The sequence below is a fragment of the Cupressus sempervirens genome, chromosome 3 (genome assembly GCF_028749045.1).
Source record: "Cupressus sempervirens isolate cs-2001-9-10 chromosome 3, ASM2874904v1, whole genome shotgun sequence".
NCBI lineage: Eukaryota > Viridiplantae > Streptophyta > Pinopsida > Cupressales > Cupressaceae > Cupressus > Cupressus sempervirens.
In genome coordinates, this window is record NC_143120.1 from 732,155,676 (window position 1) to 732,174,583 (window position 18,908).

Here is an 18,908-nt window from a genome sequence, read left to right on the forward strand (position 1 = left end):
CTCCATCATTTGTGGCCACCCCATATTGAAGAGTCTCTGATGCAGGAGCATCCAGAGGTATAAGGGCAATCCTGTGTCACCCAAAAAAAGTACTTAGACTTAGTTTCTGTTTCATGTCTTTACATTTTTGGATACCCATTTGGCTCAAATAAAGGTTCCAACTCTCATAGTTCAACTATCAGTGCGTTTGAAAATCCCAAAAAAATAGGAGCATGTATTTGGGCCATCATTTTGGTAAACTAGAAGGTGTGAATTGGCCGGATGAATGTAATCATGATTTAGAGAATTCTAGAAAAAGAATCAGGTTAATAGGCCCCACGGTTTGAAAGTTATTGCAATTTTTTGGGTTTTGGAGACCTCCTAAGAATGCTTCAAAGTCAGGTTTGGGGCATTAAATGACCTCAAAAAGGGTCAAAAATGGGGGACGAGCACAGCTTGTCCATAGGGCTATAGAGCGCTTCAAGAGCTTTCCGAAAATGTACACAGTTCGTCAATCGGAGCTACGGTTCAAAAGTTATGCCTCCCAGAAGTTCGGCTACCATTTCTAGATTCTTCTAGATTTGCACTGACTTCTAACATAGCTTCTGGAACCTTCTATTTTGTCGGTCGATTCCTACTAGCACTTTCTAGAATGTACTCCTAGTCCGTAACCCTCCGGGGTCTATTTAAGGAGATTTCTGGCATTGTAAAAGGCAGTTCTGATTGGAGCTTGAGAGGAGGTGCTAAAAGGAGAAATAGTCTTCAGATTTATGCTATTGTAAGCCCGTAGGGCATGTTTTGAAGTTAATTTTCTCTGCACTGTTTGTACTTGCTTATTTTCTCAGTTAATATAATTTCCCTTTTCTATTGTGTCCATTCTGTTGTTGGGTTGTGTTCCCATCAGTCTCCAAGGTGCTCTAAGTGTATGTTGAGGTCAATCTTTCGAGGGTCGTAACTTGGAGCTCATGGGGGCTATCAATGAAATGTTAAATACTATAGGAAAATCATGGTAAGGCCTAAAATAACCTATCTCATTTTCAAGAGATCACATTCCGTTTGCATTTGGCACAATGATCTCACTCGATGCCAAAACTCGTAGTGTGCCTTAGTTCATAGGTGCATCATAACATAACTTTGAAACTGCTAATCTTGGCATCAAATCATCAGAACCATTAGCTCTAGATGGGTAGGTGAACCCTAGTAACACCCTTTTTTTGGCCAAAGAGAGCATCCATCATCCGTAGCTACCCTTTATTGAAGAGTCTCCAAGGTGCTCCAAGTGTGTATCGAGGTCAATCTTTCGAGGGTCGTGACTCAGAGCTCGTGAGGGCTATCGATGAAACATCAAATGCTACATGATGGTTATGCCAAGGACTAAAATAACCTATCTCATTTTCTAGAGATCACATTTTGTTTGGATTTGGCACAGTGATCTCGCTCGATGCAAAAACTTGCAGTGTGCCTTAGTTCATAGGTACATCACAACACAACTTTGAAACCACTGATCTGGGCATCAAATCATTAGTTCCATTAGCTCTAGATTGGTAGGTGAAACCTAATAACACCCTTGTTCTAGCTACAGAGAGCATCTATCATTTGTGGCCACCCTGTACCAAAGTCTTCGAAGTGCTCTAAGTGTGTGTCGAGGTCGATCTTCTGAGGTTGTAACTTGGAGCTCATGGGGGCTATTGATGAAATTTCAAATGCTATAGGATAGTCATGATGAAGCCTAAAATAGCCTTTCTCATTTTTAAGAGATCACATTCCATTTGGATTTGGCACAACGATCTCGCTCGATGCCAAAACTCGTAGTGTGTCGCATTTCATAGGTGCATCACAATGTAACTTTGAAATAATTGATCTTGGAATTGAATCATTAGCACCATTAACTCTAGATAGGTAGGTCAACCCTACTAACACCCTTGTTTCAATCGTGAAGAGCCTCCATCGTCTGCGGCCACACCTAGGTAGTCTAGTTTATACCTAGTGCTTCTTTCTTGTCATTTTGGCTTGTAATTATGTTGTCACATCACTAGTGGTTTAATAAGACCTATTAGGTCCTTAGGTAAGGTTAACTTAGTTTCTAAGTGGGTTTTTGCTCCTAGGTTGTTGTTATGCCTATAAGTTGCTCAATAGGGGTTAGATTGACCAAAGTGGTAGAAAAGTTGACCAAGGGTCAAAAACCATCTTGGAATGTCTAAATCAACCTAATAAGACCCCTTGCCAAGTTTGGTGAACTCATTTAATTAAGAATTTTAAGTTATAGCAAAAATTGCTCAAAATTGCAAAAGTTGCAAAATTGTAATTTTGCAACTTTTTCTTGCAAAGTTTAAAATGAGTGCAAAGACTTAGTTAGAGGTTTGAACATGACCATACAAAGTTGGAAACACCTATATAAGGTGTGAAATGACCTTGCTATGACTGTGATTTTAATGTGCTAACAACATCTAGTTGAAATTTGTTTGAGATATTGATTTTTAGTTATTGTAGAGTTGTTGGTTGATCTAAACTCATACATATCAATTTCATGATGCTAATGGAAGCCTTGAATCTTTCTTGCATTTCCAAATGTCATGTGGGCTTGGTAAGCTGAATGTGTAGTAAAGTCTCATAATAACACTAGTTCTCATTTTTCTTTGTAAAGTTGATGTACCAGGGTGAAGCAGATGGATTGTAGAGATTATTTCAAATGAAACATTGCATCAAAATTTGATAATAAAGGTTGTTAAAATGTTATTCACAAATTATTGCATTTGAATCGGATATAACAAAAATGATCAAAATGAATGATATTCCATAAACATGATACACATGATCCATGATAAATTGAACAATACTATACTAAATTAATATGTATATCATTGTGTACATAAATGAAAAAATATATATATCAAAATACATGTATCCATAGAAAAATTACACAAATATATATCAAAGTTCATGTATCCATAGACAAATTACACAAATATATATCAAAATACATAGATCCATATACAAAATGTGGTTGATCATGCCATCAGAATGTGTATAATATCAATGTTTCTGTAAACAATGTGGCATATGCCATCTCAAAATGTCTCATGATGCATCCTGTGACAACTATGCTATCTTAGGCTGCTAGTGGATGATCAAAATTTAGCCTCTTCGATACACTAGGTGGATCAGATGCCTCCTACATAAACAAGAAAGGAAAACCCAAAGTTAGACTACTAAATTTATATGATTCTATGTATCTGACATTGAATTACTCAAATGCATAATGATATTTTTTTATAATGAAGATTTATAGTATTAAATTTTCATTATAAATACCTCTCTCATCGAACTTTTGCACCGGTTAGGAGTTCTCTCATATGTTCTCGGTAATGCTTGAACCTCACAAATTGTGGCCTGTGTATGTTCAAGTATGTTTGTTAGATGAATCTACAACTTAAAACTATAATATTATAATTCATAACATGCTAAATTTATAACATATAATCAAGAATTCAAACTACAACTTACCTATGTTGACTCCTCCTTAAGATATAATGGTTGTGTTAGCAAAGATACAAAATTCTGCTGTCCAACCTCCTGTGCACTAGGTGTTTCCTATGAGATACAAAATACTAGTTGTTAATATCATGGAATCAGTTTTGAATTTATTTATGAAAATAAGAAAAATAAAAAATAAATGATACTTATACATATAATGGGGCTCTTAGTGCGAATGGAAATGATGGAGCTTCTACGATGTGGAATCTGCATGGACTCATCACCAGTAGCCATGCCCTATACAATAAAGAATGTAATTATATTTCAATACCACAATCATTTGACATGAATGCATCAATATTTAATCAAATAGAAAGCACCTAATTACCTTTCCCTTGTCAATGGGTCCTGCCTCATCGCCCGCACTCTGTCCCCCACTGACAAGTGATACCTATAAGAAAAAAGAAAGATTAGAAACCATATACGCTACAATTTCAAATAGAAAAAATAATGAGAACACAACATAATGTACCATATATGTCTCAAGGCCAAATTAAATAGCCAAAAGCATGAAATTATCAACCTATCTAAGCTCCTCCTCAGTCATCAACTAAACATGAATGAAGATCACATACATGTATAAGTCAATATGGGTTAAAAATTAAAATTACTCTATTATAAATATTAACTTTAAATCACATATGTTGTAACAAAAAAATGTATACATTTACCAACACAGAAGGAGTCCATGCTTCTACATGCCCCTCCTCTCTTGCGTCAGGGTGTGTAGCCTCTGTACGAGCGTTTGGTGTATTCTCGTCAAATACAAACTAATACACAGAAAGATCACCTATGGGACCCAGAAAAATATTCTTGCACGTTATGCAAGAATGGGGCGCACAAACATGTGATGAGCTCACCAATGATGAACTCGTGCTAGCATCATCAACATGGGGAGGCAACACTAACTTAGCTTGGGATATCAATAGGCTACTTAATCTATGGATGGCTCTAATAGTCTAAGAGCTAGCCTCCGCAATGATATTAGGATGTTGCACTCGAGGATGGGTGGAGACATCAGTAGGGGGGACAAAAGTGCCAGCTTTCTTCCGCTAGGAAAAGGGTCTATCTTGAGGACCTCCTCCTCCTACACCCATGTTGGGATTCATGCTCCGATAGTTCACCTTGAGGCCCAACACAAATTCTACATATAATTTTCTAAGGAAATAAAATGGCACCTCTAAATTGCTGTGTGGAGGGATGTCAAAAACCATCCACCAACAATCCCAAATGTTCGCATGCATAACCTCATTTGTGCACCATTTAATTGATAGTTTGGGCTTTCTGTGTTCAACTTGTTTACCAATTTTTGGGTTCGCAAAAAGGCCAATCAAATCATCTTTACTTATATTTAGGGCCACAACCTCATCATAGTCCAACCCATCATCAAACACGGCATGTATTTGGTCATGCCAGTGAAGAGCAACATATTTTTCATTGGTAAGTGTTTCAATATTATCCACTATGGTGTTTAATGTGGATAATATAAGAGCCAATACGGGTATAGTATTCTATGTGGTTTGCAAAACCCTCTGTTCGGCAAGATTTTCAAATATCAAATCCTCGATTCAAGGAGGGTTTTGAGGGGATAGGGGATTGTTTGGTGGATGGTTTTGAGGGGGCATTGAACTGTTTGGTGGAGGGTTACAAGTAACATTATTTCTTGCCTTAGTATCATCATTTGATCAACCATATCTATTAATTTGCAAAACATAATTTCTATTAAAAACAACCTAAATTTCAACATTTTCTATTTAAAAAAACCTAAATTTTAACAAATTCAATTAAAAATAACTAATTTATAATAAGATTCATTCAAAAAAAATTATAAATAAAAAATACTTACTAATATCATATACCCATTCTGAGATTGGATATCGGAACAGAGGGAGCTCTCAAACACACAAAAAATGCAATGTGAAAATAACCCACAAGTATTTTTTTAAATCAATGTTACAGGTATCAGGTATCCGATTTCATATCAGATACCTAATATTATATTATTGGATACCTAATAAGGTTCGGTCCTAACTATTTAGCTTTGGTATTAGGATGGGTGGAAAAAAGTCAGAGTAGATTTTGAAATGCTTTTAGAACTTTTCAAACTCTATTTTTTTCACATCACCACTTTTTGGCACACCATGATCTTGCACATACCCAACACAATGTGAAGTTGAAAGCTATCAAGGGTCAAACACATATGCCTCTTGTCCTCTATCCCCTTCCTCTTCATTCTTATTGCTTTCTTGAACATTCAGGGAGTTGTTCACATGATTCCACATTAGTTCATATTTCAATTTAATTCTTTTTTCCTTCAACTTAGCCATCTATTGGTTTATCCATGTGCAAGTGAATGGTGTTAAACATGAGTCATTATTGTGTCCAAATTTCATCTTTGTTCGACCAAACTATAGAAGGAATTACATTCTTTCATGTTATGTCATGATCACCTTGGAAATAGCATCTACATTTACTTAAACCAGCATAGCCTAATACCTAAAATGTTGGTTTCTTAGATTTGTTTGTTTGAAACATTTTGCTAGTTTTTGTGTATGTTCTTTATCTACTTTCTCCTTTCAAAGTTTTTGTGCATGGGATTTTTAAAGAAAATACACTTCTCACAAGATTCATATCCTCCAATTTATTGTATTTAATATAATAGGATTTGTCATGATCACCTTGGAATTTGTCATGTATTAAATCTACATTTTCTTTGCCATTGCTTGTAAGAGTGTTTCAATGTTGGCAACCACTTCAACATCCATTGCATGGTTTAGAGGTAATATCATTGTGGTAGAGGCTTCTACAAGGGAATGAGCCTCGTGATTATGACATTTACACAAAAGTAGAACTTTCTTCTTCAACTCCTTTCACTCAACTCTTCACTAAAGTTATTCTTTTAGCAATGAGAATAGCTGCTACAAATTCCTAGGAGCCAAGGGACCTTGAACCTATGCAAAATTGTATGGAGAGATGGGATAAGTTACTACCGGATTTAGTACTTTATAACATTTTGGATCATATAGTGATGCCCAAATTAACAACAACAATAGATACTTGAGATCATTGTAGGGAGACTATGCCAATACATGCATGGTTACATCCTTGGCTTCCATTGTTGGGCTAGTGTATGGAATCTTTATATCCAACCATTTGTTATAAGTTTGGGAATGCACTTCATGTGTGACATGCAAGGGATGCATTTGCATATGCAATTTTATCACCTTGAAAAACAATATTTGATCCTACTAGCTGGGAGCAATTGATTGCTTAAATTAGTTTCAATTGAAAAATTATTTCTCCATCTTCAAGTAACCTAAATCCTTACTTCTCCTAGATGTATTGTTTCTCTATTATTATATATTCTATAATAGACTTTCAATTTCTTTCTCCATGTTTTTATGTTGCATAGAAAAACCCATATCATCTTAGGATAACACTAAGGAAGGTTGTTGCAAATATATGAATACAGAACTAAAAAAGTTGTTCAATTAAATAAATAATTTGTGTGTCCAATGCTATTTAATGAAATACTAAACCAACTAACCATCATATACTTATAACAATCAAATTATGCACAAAGTAAGATCTTGGTACATAAAATTTTAGCAAAAATTGAGGGAACAAAGTTCAAATAGGGAGTCATATAGTATCTAACTATAATTATAAATTAACATAATATCAAATACAACCCTATTTACAATGTAATATCATTTTGTGTATTTTTTTAGTCCACACCAAAATCAATAACCTTGTTTTTACTATACAAAAATTTTGTTAATCAATAGCCTTTAAAAAAAAAAAATTTAATTTGGGAAGTAATCCCCTTGAATTGGGCATACCATGTTTTCTATATCCAAGCATTTGCAGGACAAGCACAAACAACTCCTAGAATTGTTGTTCATAGACCCAGTGGATATTCATGCATGCCCAATTCAAAAGATAATACCATTAGATCTCATTGTTTCAAATAATCATATAATAATTTGGGTTATGGTGCTCAACCCATGAGCAGTCTAAGTATTATCTTATCCTACATGTCAGCTAGGTACATTCTATTTCTTCTTTGATTAAATCAGTAAAAAGACTTAATCACCACATGCCTTTCAAGAATCAATTACATTTAACGTTGAGATCATTGCAATTATTTTTATTAATGGTGGAATTTATTTTTTATGATTACAAAGGAAACTATTGGAGTGAATGTGTTTCTTGATCAACATCAATAAGCTAGAGAGTAAAAACTCATCCATACCCCAAAATGACCAAGGAAATTAAAGACTTAAGAAAACAACAAATAGCGTATATCTCAGAAGTAGAAGATCACCTAGCATTTGGTGGAGCTAAGAAAAGAGTCCAGGGTTGGTAAAATTGAACTAATATTGCATAGTTAATGCTTTTAACTCCATTTATTTTTCTATTCAACAAAATAGGAAGAGTTTGTATAGTAAAAAAATCATTCTGTGTATTCTATGTATTTTGTAATATTTGCTATGATATGTTTTTGTAAAATTTCTTGCGAACCCTACCCATTTTTTGTGGTCTGCATTATTTTTTTGTAGGATCTTGAGGTAAGTCACTTGGCATGGGTTCAATGAGTTCTATTGTTTTATTTTTTGGATTTTGGAATATGTATGCAGCTGGATCATTTTTTCTATTGTGTAGATAATATATAATAAGCACCTTTAGAAAGTTTTCTCTGAAAATATAAATATATTTGCTATGATACATTTTTGTAAAATTTGTTGTGAACTTTGCCCATTTTTCATGGTTTTCATTATTTTTGTGCAGGTTCTTGAGGTAATTCACTTAGGATAGGTTTAGTGAGTTTTATTGTTTTATTATTTGGATTTTGGAATATGTATGCAACTAGATCATTTTTTCTATTGTGTAGCTAATATGTAATAAGCACCTTAAAAAGTTCTCTTTGAATATATAAAGATATCTGCTATGATATGTTTTTGTAAAATTTCTTGCGAACTCTGCCAATTTTTTGTGGTCTGCATAATTTTTGTGTAGGATCTTGAGGTAAGTCACTTAGCATGGGTTGAGTGAGTTTTATTGTTTTATTATTTGGATTTTGGAATATGCATGCACCTAGACATTTTTTTCTATTATGTAAATAATATGTAATAAGCACCTTAAAACAGTTCTCTCTGAATATATAAAGGTATCTTCTATGATATGTTTTTGTAAAATTTCTTGCAAACTTTGCCCATTTTTCCTAGTTTGCATTATTTTTGTGTAAGATCTTGAGGTAAGTCACTTAACATGTGTTGAGTGAGTTTTATAGTTTTATTATTTGGATTTTGGAATATGTATGTAGCTGGATCATATTTTATTTTGTGTAGATAATATGTAATAAGGACCTTAAAAAAGTTCTCTCAGGAATATATAAAGATATCTGTTATGATATGTTTTTGTAAAATTTCTTGCGAACTCTACCCATTTTTTGTGGTCTGCATTATTTTTGTGCAGGATCTTGAGGTAAGTCACTTAGCATGGGTTGAATGAGTTTTATTGTTTTATTATTTGGATTTTGGAATATGTATGTAGTTGGATCATTTTTTCTATTGTGTAGATAATATGTAATAAGCACCTTAAAAAAATCACTAAATATATAAAAAGATACATTTTTAGAAGGAAATATAAAGACATACATGATTAGAAGGAAAGGAAAAGAACATTACATATGTACCTCTTCTCTCCCTAGAAGAAAATTACAGAGCAAGGGTACGACATGCCAATGAAATCACAAAGCAAGGGCATGACATGATAATGGAATCATAGAGCAAGGGCACAACAACGAAATGTAAAAATCATGAAGGCACATCAACTAAATGCACTGATCATAAGGGGCCATGACAACGTTCATACCTCTCCACCTCTTTCACGTGTACCTCTCTCCAAAATCAAAACAAAAGGAAAATGATTGTCATGTTTCTTTTTTTCTTTTTTTGTTTTATGCTCAAGAGAGCATCAAAATTATGGCGCCAACGTCAGTATTGCGACATCATCGGGGACAATTGTAAAAAAAAACATGAAAATGACCACAAATTACACCACCATTGCAATTTGACCCCAAATGTTGTAGTGCCTTAGTTACATGCACAACTCCTTTAATTATTGCATTCAAACATTATATTTTGCACACATAGGTTCCATTACCATGTGTGCCCTATTTCACACATTTCCCTTTTGCATACATTTTTGGATTCCTTATAATAATATCAACTCTTGATTAAAAATTGCATTGACAAGGGAAACCTAAGAGGAGTACATTGTAAATTTTTGAGCCTATCATTGAAAGTGGCCATTACCACACTTACTTGGGTCCATATTTGAATTGGAGTTTGTTATTGTAATTTTAGGAAGGATTCTAAATTTAAATTCATCCTACTTTGATTCCTGAGCCTTGAAATGATGGGGAGAGGTATAAGTATACACTTACCACCCTCAATTTGGAATTTTATATCGATATGTTACATATTGATTTTAATTCAATAGTAAGAGGACTACTACATTATCAAATCAAATATTCCATTAAATATAAGTCCAAAGACATTAGTACTAAATAACTTGATATGTAGAGGGTGAACATTAGAAAATGATAAAATCAAGAGATAAATTCAACAATTAATTAGTTAAAGACATCTCCACACAAGCACCTTACAATTTGGCAACCCAATATTCTTCATAAGGATGCAAAAAATCCCTAAGATAGATAGTTTGTTGGTCCAACTTGAAGGGCCTAAGTTTTTCACTAGAATTTATTAAATTTTGGGTGTACCAATCAATTCAGCATATGTGCAGAAGATTGATTTTAAATCCATATAATATTTGTTTGAGTGGTTATTTATGCATTTTAGTCCAATCAATGCTATTACTATTGTTATGATGATGAACAATGTACATAGTCAATTTTCTAATTCTATTGTGGGAATCTATTTCATGACATAAATATTTGAGCAAGTGATTTAAACCTAATAACATAGAATATGCGCTAATGGAGAAAAATATTCCTTTGGTATAGAAAGTGTTCAATACTTGGGAAACATTAAGGATAGTGTATAGTATGAAAAGGGAAACAATGGAAAGAGGAAAATCATTTCTCCTTTTCAAAGTTGTACATTTAGACAGAGGATTTCGCAATAGGCTATGAAGGTATGCAATATTGAAATGAAAAAATAATAATGAAATAAGAAATGCATATTGTATCAAAATAGGAATTACTCTACTTCAGATCTAAATGAGATACATGGAATCCCAAAAATACATGTAACTACTATTCTAGAATACGAAGGTTGCAATTTGCCTACTAGTCAGATTCTACCTAATTCTGGATGATATACAATGACTAAGTCTTTTTGTACCTAGGTACATATTAGTTGAGCCATAGTTTTTTCTTGAAGCTTACAAGAATGCTTTGACCATTCCTAAACTACCCAATAAAGTTCAGGGAGCTCCATAACATATTCTTGCACAAAACAAAACAGGGAAGAAGGTTGAATGCAAGGGTTAGCCTCAGTCCAACCCCCATTTAGGAATCAAACTTGAAATGAAATTAAATAAAGGAATGTGTGTTCTCATACAAAAGTTGCTATCTCTAATAGCTAAAGGATATCATACAATGCCAAATAAAATACTTCTTTGAATGTGAGAAAATATATTGATACACCAACTTTGACTTAACACAAAAATTCCAAAAGAAAATCACAAAGGATGAAATCTCATGTAATGGATTTTTTAATTTGCCACAATGTTGATTGAGGTCAAGAGAAAAAGACATGAAGAGGTTAGTGTATCTTCTAGTTTGATAGAAAACTCTTTTCTTGGCCTCTAATGAGAAAAGATGATAGATATATGGAGAAAAACACCTTGAATGTTTAATTGCTTGATGGATCTTGAACTTTAATTTTTTCCTTGCACTTGATAGATCGATTATGAAGCCTTGATCACCATAGTGGATTGATAAGAATGGATACATAAATGGGGAGAAGTATGATGCTTATATACCTTTCACAATATTTTGGGATTAAAACTCATGCATGATGACTCTAGTTCATAATCCTCTTCTAAGTTGCCAAAATGGGGACCCAATTCAAACTTTGGCTCAATCTTTGAGGTATAAAATATATGAGCCATCCTATACCTAAGCATAGATTGTTTGAGCCATTTCATATTTGCTAACAAAAGCCCAAATTGGGACCATGGGTTCCAGAAAATGATAGATGCAGGAAAATAGGGTATAGCTAGTTTTGAGGCCGACTGAGAATATAATTGCCATAAATAGAAGAACACACATAAAAATAATTTGGCAAACCTCAATTTTGAACAAACCCTCAAAATGAAAGAGGACCTATATTTGAATTTAGGTGTCCATTGATTGCCATATGGGTCCTACTATAAGAAACAAACTAAAGTGGGTTTCAAAGAGTCCTTAAATTGTACACTAATTAGGTGCTTACAATTTTGGATGGGTCCTACTATAGGAAACAACTAAAGTGGGTTTCAAAGAGTCCTTAAATTGTACACTAATTAGGTGCTTATAATTTTGGATGGTACACATAGTAAGGGTGTTCATGTTGATCCTAAATAAATACAAGCCATTAGAGATTACCCATCTCATAAAATATCAAAAAGCTTAACAATTTTTTGACGTCAACAAATTTCTTTCACATGGTTTTTTGTTTTGATTTGGTACTTGGCATGACGTCTTAATCAATCATCAAGGGTGGAAGAGAAGAAAAAAAATCATTTGGATAAATGCACAAAAATGAGCATTTGTAAAATTAAAAAGGTGGTTATGTTGAACACCAATATTGCCTTTTCCAATTCTATAACAACCATTTGAAATAGAGACAAATACATTTACGTATGCATGCTTGGAGCAATAATCATGCAATTTAGTATCTAATTAACTATGTCAGTGAAATTATTTTTGATAAATTATACATAAACACCTTACATATATGACAAGGATTTATTTTTCATCATCACAGATTGCAAATAATATAAACATTATAGCCAAAAAAAAATAAAAATGAAACACTATACACTTTAGCAACAACCCAGACTATTTCTCTTTTAGACATATGCAAAGTTGTAGAATAATACGTATTAGGATAGTCTTCCACACTACAACAACTTCATCTCAACATCCACCACAAGCAGTGATGTAGCCAATTGGTAGATTACTTAAGAGGCCTCCAATGGTAGCCTTGATAGTGTCGTTAGATTCTTGTGACCATCAAAATAGCTTGGTCCTAGTTGTATGGCAATAAACCTAACTTTATTGGCATTCACAATCGGCTAACTGAAGGTAAGAAAGTTTTTAATTTTCACTTTGTTTCAATGGGATTGTTTGTCGCATGAGTCACATATGTGTTCTCTCCGAGGAATAATAGATATATTAGAAGGCGATATGAGACACAAATTTAATGTGCACTAACAAGTATTCATGAGATCCAATAAAAGAATATAAACAATGACATGATCTCGACGTAGAACCCTCATGAATTTAGGTCAAAGAGTGACTATACAAAACAAACAAGAAGCTTCAGTCTTTGGTATGGGCCTTACACCATCATAAAGAAGATTGGGTGAAAATACTCTTCAATTAAATTAGCTACCATCTAGAGTTGCATCCAATTTGTAACGCTGAGTTGCTGCGTCTTTATTTTCTTTCCTTGTCGGGCACTTGCAAGATAGCTGAGCACATTCACAGCATAAAGAAGTATTGTTCCATTAATAATTAATCAAGTCGCTGAGGTCATTATCAAGACTCTCAAGAAACAATATATTCCTATCTATTGCATTGTCAAGGCTGATTTATCGTCTCACAACGGTACGTGGGTGGGTAGGAAACGTACTGAAGCGTGATTTTTGCGTCTAATGCAGAGCATAAGTGCAATATGGCCCATCAAGAGGGATAAATGATTTGTATCAATCAGAAGCACTTGGGTGGCATGTGTAGAATCGATGATTAAAAATATCAAAAATCTAATTATTGGATAGATTTTATGTTTTGGTGAATTACATTTTTGAAAGCTTTTGAAGAGAAATTTGGTCCGAGGATTTCTCAGTTTCTTCTAATTATTATTATAGCTTATATTCTAACAATCACAAAATAGATCTCTTGAAAATCTTTTCAATAATGTCATGAATTTTTCTCAATGTAGGTTTGGTTGCAGGTATAGGAATTGAGAATAAGAATGGCTATCCCAACTATTTTTTGGAATTTGGGAATGGACAGAAGCTCATTTTAGAGGCAAAATGGAAATATGGATTCCTATTCCATATTCCAATTAGCGCACCAAAACATAAATAGAAAACATATTCCTAATTTCCTATTCTTATTCTATCAACCAATTGGACCAACCCAGCTGAATAGAATATCAAATTCAATATAATTCTTTATATTTTTAATACTTCTTCAATTATTTAGCAACATCAAAATGTTCATTTTGAATTCTGAGGTATGTACTGATTGTTGATATTTTGTACAAATGGATAAAAACTTAAGAGAATTTAACAGTGAAAAAAATATCCTTATGATTGTTTTACGTGTAGGTTTTATGCCACGTATTGTTAATGTAATTCTTAATTCGGATATCCTAGCACCCAAAAACTTCTCCATGAAAGCGTTCTCTCAGATGAGGGATACCTAAAATAATCTTCAAAATTTTGTAATACTTTCTCCATCTTCGAACATTGAAGAAAGAACAGCACTGGGAGGAGAACATTTTCCCTTGCTTTTCATAGTACTGGCAGTTTGGAACTCGATAGTAATAAACTATCACCAATCCATCCATTTAAAAACCTCCATTGATAGACATTTAGGAGTTTAATGCAGTGTTTTCATTAATCTTTCTTTTTCAATGGAAATAAGCTAGTCTGAATAAATGATCAAATAACATTAAAATCAATACACAACCTCTATCTCCATTATATATTCTATTATTTCCTTGCTAAGTGGATAAAATTCAATTTTGGGCACAATATGACCAATATCATAGGCACAGCAGAAACTTGAAATGTGAGAACAATATCATAAATAAATAATAATTAATAAACATATAGCACCTGTGTCCTGCTTATGAAGTATAACAAGCAGTGGATGAATAGCTTCAACTGCCATTAATGGTGATGCATTTCCACTTCTTAAAAACAAATACTACCCATCTCTCTTTTACTTCATATACCTACCTGTAATCCAACACATAAGTATATAAAACTTAAGTAAATCTGCCTGGCTCCTTGCAAGTGCCTGAATAAGAACAACCGATTCAGCAAGAATCAGTGAAGAGCAGTGACATTAAACTTAAGAACAGCATTTAGGCCGAAGACAGCCTGAGTCTCAAGTATAGCATGGCCTGTAGCATGGCGAAAATGGCCTGTTCCTCCAACAACTGCTATCTCCCTCTGCTTGTCCATTGTATTGTCTTGACCCAACATAGACAATGTGCTTCCATTGTGCTCTCCTGCCTGAAACATAACAGTGAAAACAAGCATGAGACTAACTCCTTGCAGAGAGTCTTGGGCATACATTCCCCTGCCTCTCCCCAACTCCTTTGATTTGTGCGAGGGACCTTCAGTTATAGAATCATCTATCACTCTTATCATCCCAAACTGAGGAGGCCCTGTCGTCACTGTCACTGCTGTCACATTCTTGCCTTTCACAATGTCATGCATGTAGAACTCTATCTGAGTTACTTTCTTCTCATCCATGGCTACACTACTTGTTATGAGAAGAATCAACATGGGCAGTGCACAAACTAGGGCTCTTGTACTTGATTTTGCTGTTGCCATATGTGGAGTTGTCAGTTACTGACTGGATGTCAGTTGTAACAGAGGGACAAAACCCAAATTCAGCTCAAACCCTAAGCCCAGCTTAAAACCCTAAATTCAGCTTAAAACCCAATTCAGCCCAAACCCTAAGCTCGGCTCAAAACCCTAAATTTAGGCCAAAACCCAATTCAGCTGAAAACCCTGTAACTGCCTGCCAGTTTGGACTGGCTTCTTCTGTACATATAGTAAACAATGGCTTGATGGGCTTAATGGCTCATTGATTCCCTTTGGGTCCTTTGTGATAATGGGATATGAATGATGCATTCCTGAATTAAGTTCTAAGGGAAAGGATTTTGTACCTGAAAGGAGTTTTGGGTATACTTTCTAATGAAGCGACATAATTGGTTTCAATGTCTTGTTTAGTTTCCTGTTTTTGTACCTCTGGAGACATCATATGTCTTGATCAAGGAAAGACAATAGACGACGCTACAACTTTGAGAGTGTTAGGTAAATGCAAGGGCCTTCAAAAAGCCTCCTTACCAAATTGCGTATGTTGAAGGTCCACCACTTATCATACGTTGTACTCTTAGGTAGGTGAAGAAGTTTCTCACCAGCCAATATTTATGCCCATTATACATACGCAATGTTTATTATGGAATGATGTACTCACCAGGCATTCACTAGTATTCCAGTTATAGATTTATTCAAGTGCACCATGATGACAGATCCAATCTCCATCACTCTCCCGAAGTTTAAATTGCATTCTTAGTTGGTGAATTAGGCATTTTCTCTACTGTATATCAGAGATTTTCAGGGAAAGCTCATCCAATCTGCAATATAGCTTTTGTATTTTAATTTAATTTGAAAGCAACCAAGTTATGAAAGGATGATGGTGGTTGTTTAGTAAAGCTTCGCTTGTTCATTAATTTTTTTGGTTTACAGTTAAATTGGTGTGAGCTGATTTTTCAGGGTCTGTTTTGTTTATTTTTTCTGGCAGAGCTCTTTGTAAAGAGTTTCTTCAAAACTTCTAATTTTTTTTATTAAGAACAAAGTTATAGTAGTATTTATATTAATGCATTTTATTTTTCTATTGATGATATTAAAAATGTAGATGAAGATTGACAATAATTTTATTTTAAATAATTATTATAATATTTATTAAAAATATAAAAATTTATATATCATCTTTTGAAATTATTTCTAAATTTGTCATCTTTTCAAACATTCATTATATTGAGATGTTTACTACCATTAAATATAATATTGATTATGAAAACAAAATTTATATGAAAATTTTGATTATGAATCTAATTTATAAATTGTTTGCAAAATTATTTATAAAATCATAAAATTTTAAGAGATTATAATTTTCATGTTGATTTGTTTGATTAAAGAAAAAGAACTTTAATTACTTGTTTATAGATAAATAAAATTTGTAAGCTTAATATTTATAATAGATTAATTACTATTAATAATACATTATGAATAATTGAGATGGAGTTACAACATTCACAAGTTTATTTTCTTGATGGAAGGAACATTATTGTTGATTTAAATTAACTACAAATTGACCATTCACCAATCCATTAAGATGGTGATAGCTATATAAACTATCTTCATAGATTGAGTTTATTTTGAAAGTGATGGTAGTCCCTTCATTGAGGTAGATTTATGACATTTGCAAATTTCTATGGTTGATGGATATTGTGAGGAACCCAATTTGAAAAAAAATGTAAACTTACCTAAGTCTTTGCCTGATTTTGTTATTGTTTCCTCTGTTCCCCTTTTCTCCTTACTGCCTTCCAAAAACCCTGATTTGATTTTCCTAAGTTTTCACCCTATTTATCTTTCATTTTGTTAAACTGCCCAAGTTTTCATTAAATGAAGTTCATAGGTTGGTGGTAATGTGCAGGATCATGGTCAACCAAACCATGCTCTTAAGTGGCAATAAAAAATCAGCAAATCAGGGTTATGTCAACTTGATGTGAAATTTTCTATTTGTTATAAACTTTATATCAAAAAGTCGAGAGAAAAGAATCTCTAGGAAATTGAATTTAGTTTCTAAACTACTAGGACTTATCTAAAAAAAATTAAAAATTGATTGGTCAAAATTTTGAATTTTAATGTAATAGTACACAAATTTTAGGACAAAAAAAAAAGTAGACGTATATTTGACCACCTTAATCAAAATCAAATAATAATATTTTTAAATAATATTCTAGAAAGAAGTAGACTCATGCCTAGATGTGACACAATTTTTTGTGTATTTTTATTGTAAATAAATAAATAATTATTAATTATCTACTTTAGCATTTTTGGAATAAACAAACTTTCATGTCTGACCACCTTAACTAATTCAAAACTCTTCAAAATTTATTTATTTTTCCTTATAGTAGAAGAATCATATAATGTGATGCATCTTTTGGATTTCAAAAATGTTGTACAATTTGAAAGTCACAGTTATTTTTCAAGCAATGTGTCAATCAACATTTTATACGTAACTCTATTAGAAAATAAGTAATAATTATTTAATGAACTCATAATTTGACAAACCTTACATTTATGGAAAGCTAAGAACATTCTTAATAAACCCTTTTCATTTCATCAAATTTTGGTGAAAAAAAGTCGTCAGCTACATGTTCGAAGTTAAAAACACACAAGAACAGGCTAGAAACACATTTTCAGGACATTTTAAAAATTGACCACACAGGGTTTGTATCAAAAGATATAGTAGGCATTATAAAGGTATTAATTATTTTTGTTTAGTATCAGGATGGCTAGAAAAAAAGTTGGAACAGATTTTGAAATGCTTTGAGGCATTTCAGGACTACATATTTTTTAGATCGCCACTTTTTGGCACACCATGATCCTGTACATACCCTGGTTCTCAAACTTTGAGAAACTCAAACAAATCAGTAAAAGTTATAAGGTTCATAATGTCATATTTTTTGCAAATTTGAAAAATATTGTGAAAACCTATTTATGATTTGAAATGTTGACATGTTCTTGAATTCATAGATGTGTCAAACATGTGACAAAGAAAAGGAGGATGTTCACACTACTCCAAAGTTTGCAACTTTGCAAAATCAATGAGAAGCCAATAAGGTTTATGACATGAAAAAAAAAGTTATGACAAGTTAAAGAAAGAAAGTGAAGACAAAGAAAAGAGGATAATGAGAAGAAATTATATGTGTTGTAAGGTTTGCATGCTCATGACTTTGCAAAAGTGTGACAAAGGAAGGATAATTTTAGTGTCATGAAAATCAAGGATTTTTAAACTTTCTAAAAGTTAAATATGGTTCACAAAGACATATTTTCTTCTAAGAATGAAAAGGAGTGCATGTGTGTGCACTTTAAAATGTAGAAAATGTGGGAATGAGTGTTTGTTATTAAAACCATTGTTTTGCAATCCTAGAACTTATGCCTTCAAGGGAAAATATTGTTATCATGAAGGATTCAATATGTTCATCAATAAATTGAGGAAGTTAGAGGTCATTTAATAGAGTGCATGGGTGTTCTTAGAAGTGTCCTAAATTGGATTGAATATGGTGAAATAGGTAATAATATAAAACTTATATCCAAAATATGTTTAACTCTAAATACTA

General features: G+C 33.0%; 1 pseudogene across 1 annotated transcript; it reads right to left on the minus strand.

The window, feature by feature from the left end:
* Positions 1 to 14,541: 14,541 nt before the first annotated feature.
* LOC149568857 (dirigent protein 1 pseudogene) lies at positions 14,542 to 15,706 on the minus strand (annotated as a pseudogene). The gene has a single exon (XR_016362671.1). The product of XR_016362671.1 is annotated as a dirigent protein 1 pseudogene (transcript).
* Between the last annotated feature and the right edge of the window lie 3,202 nt (positions 15,707 to 18,908).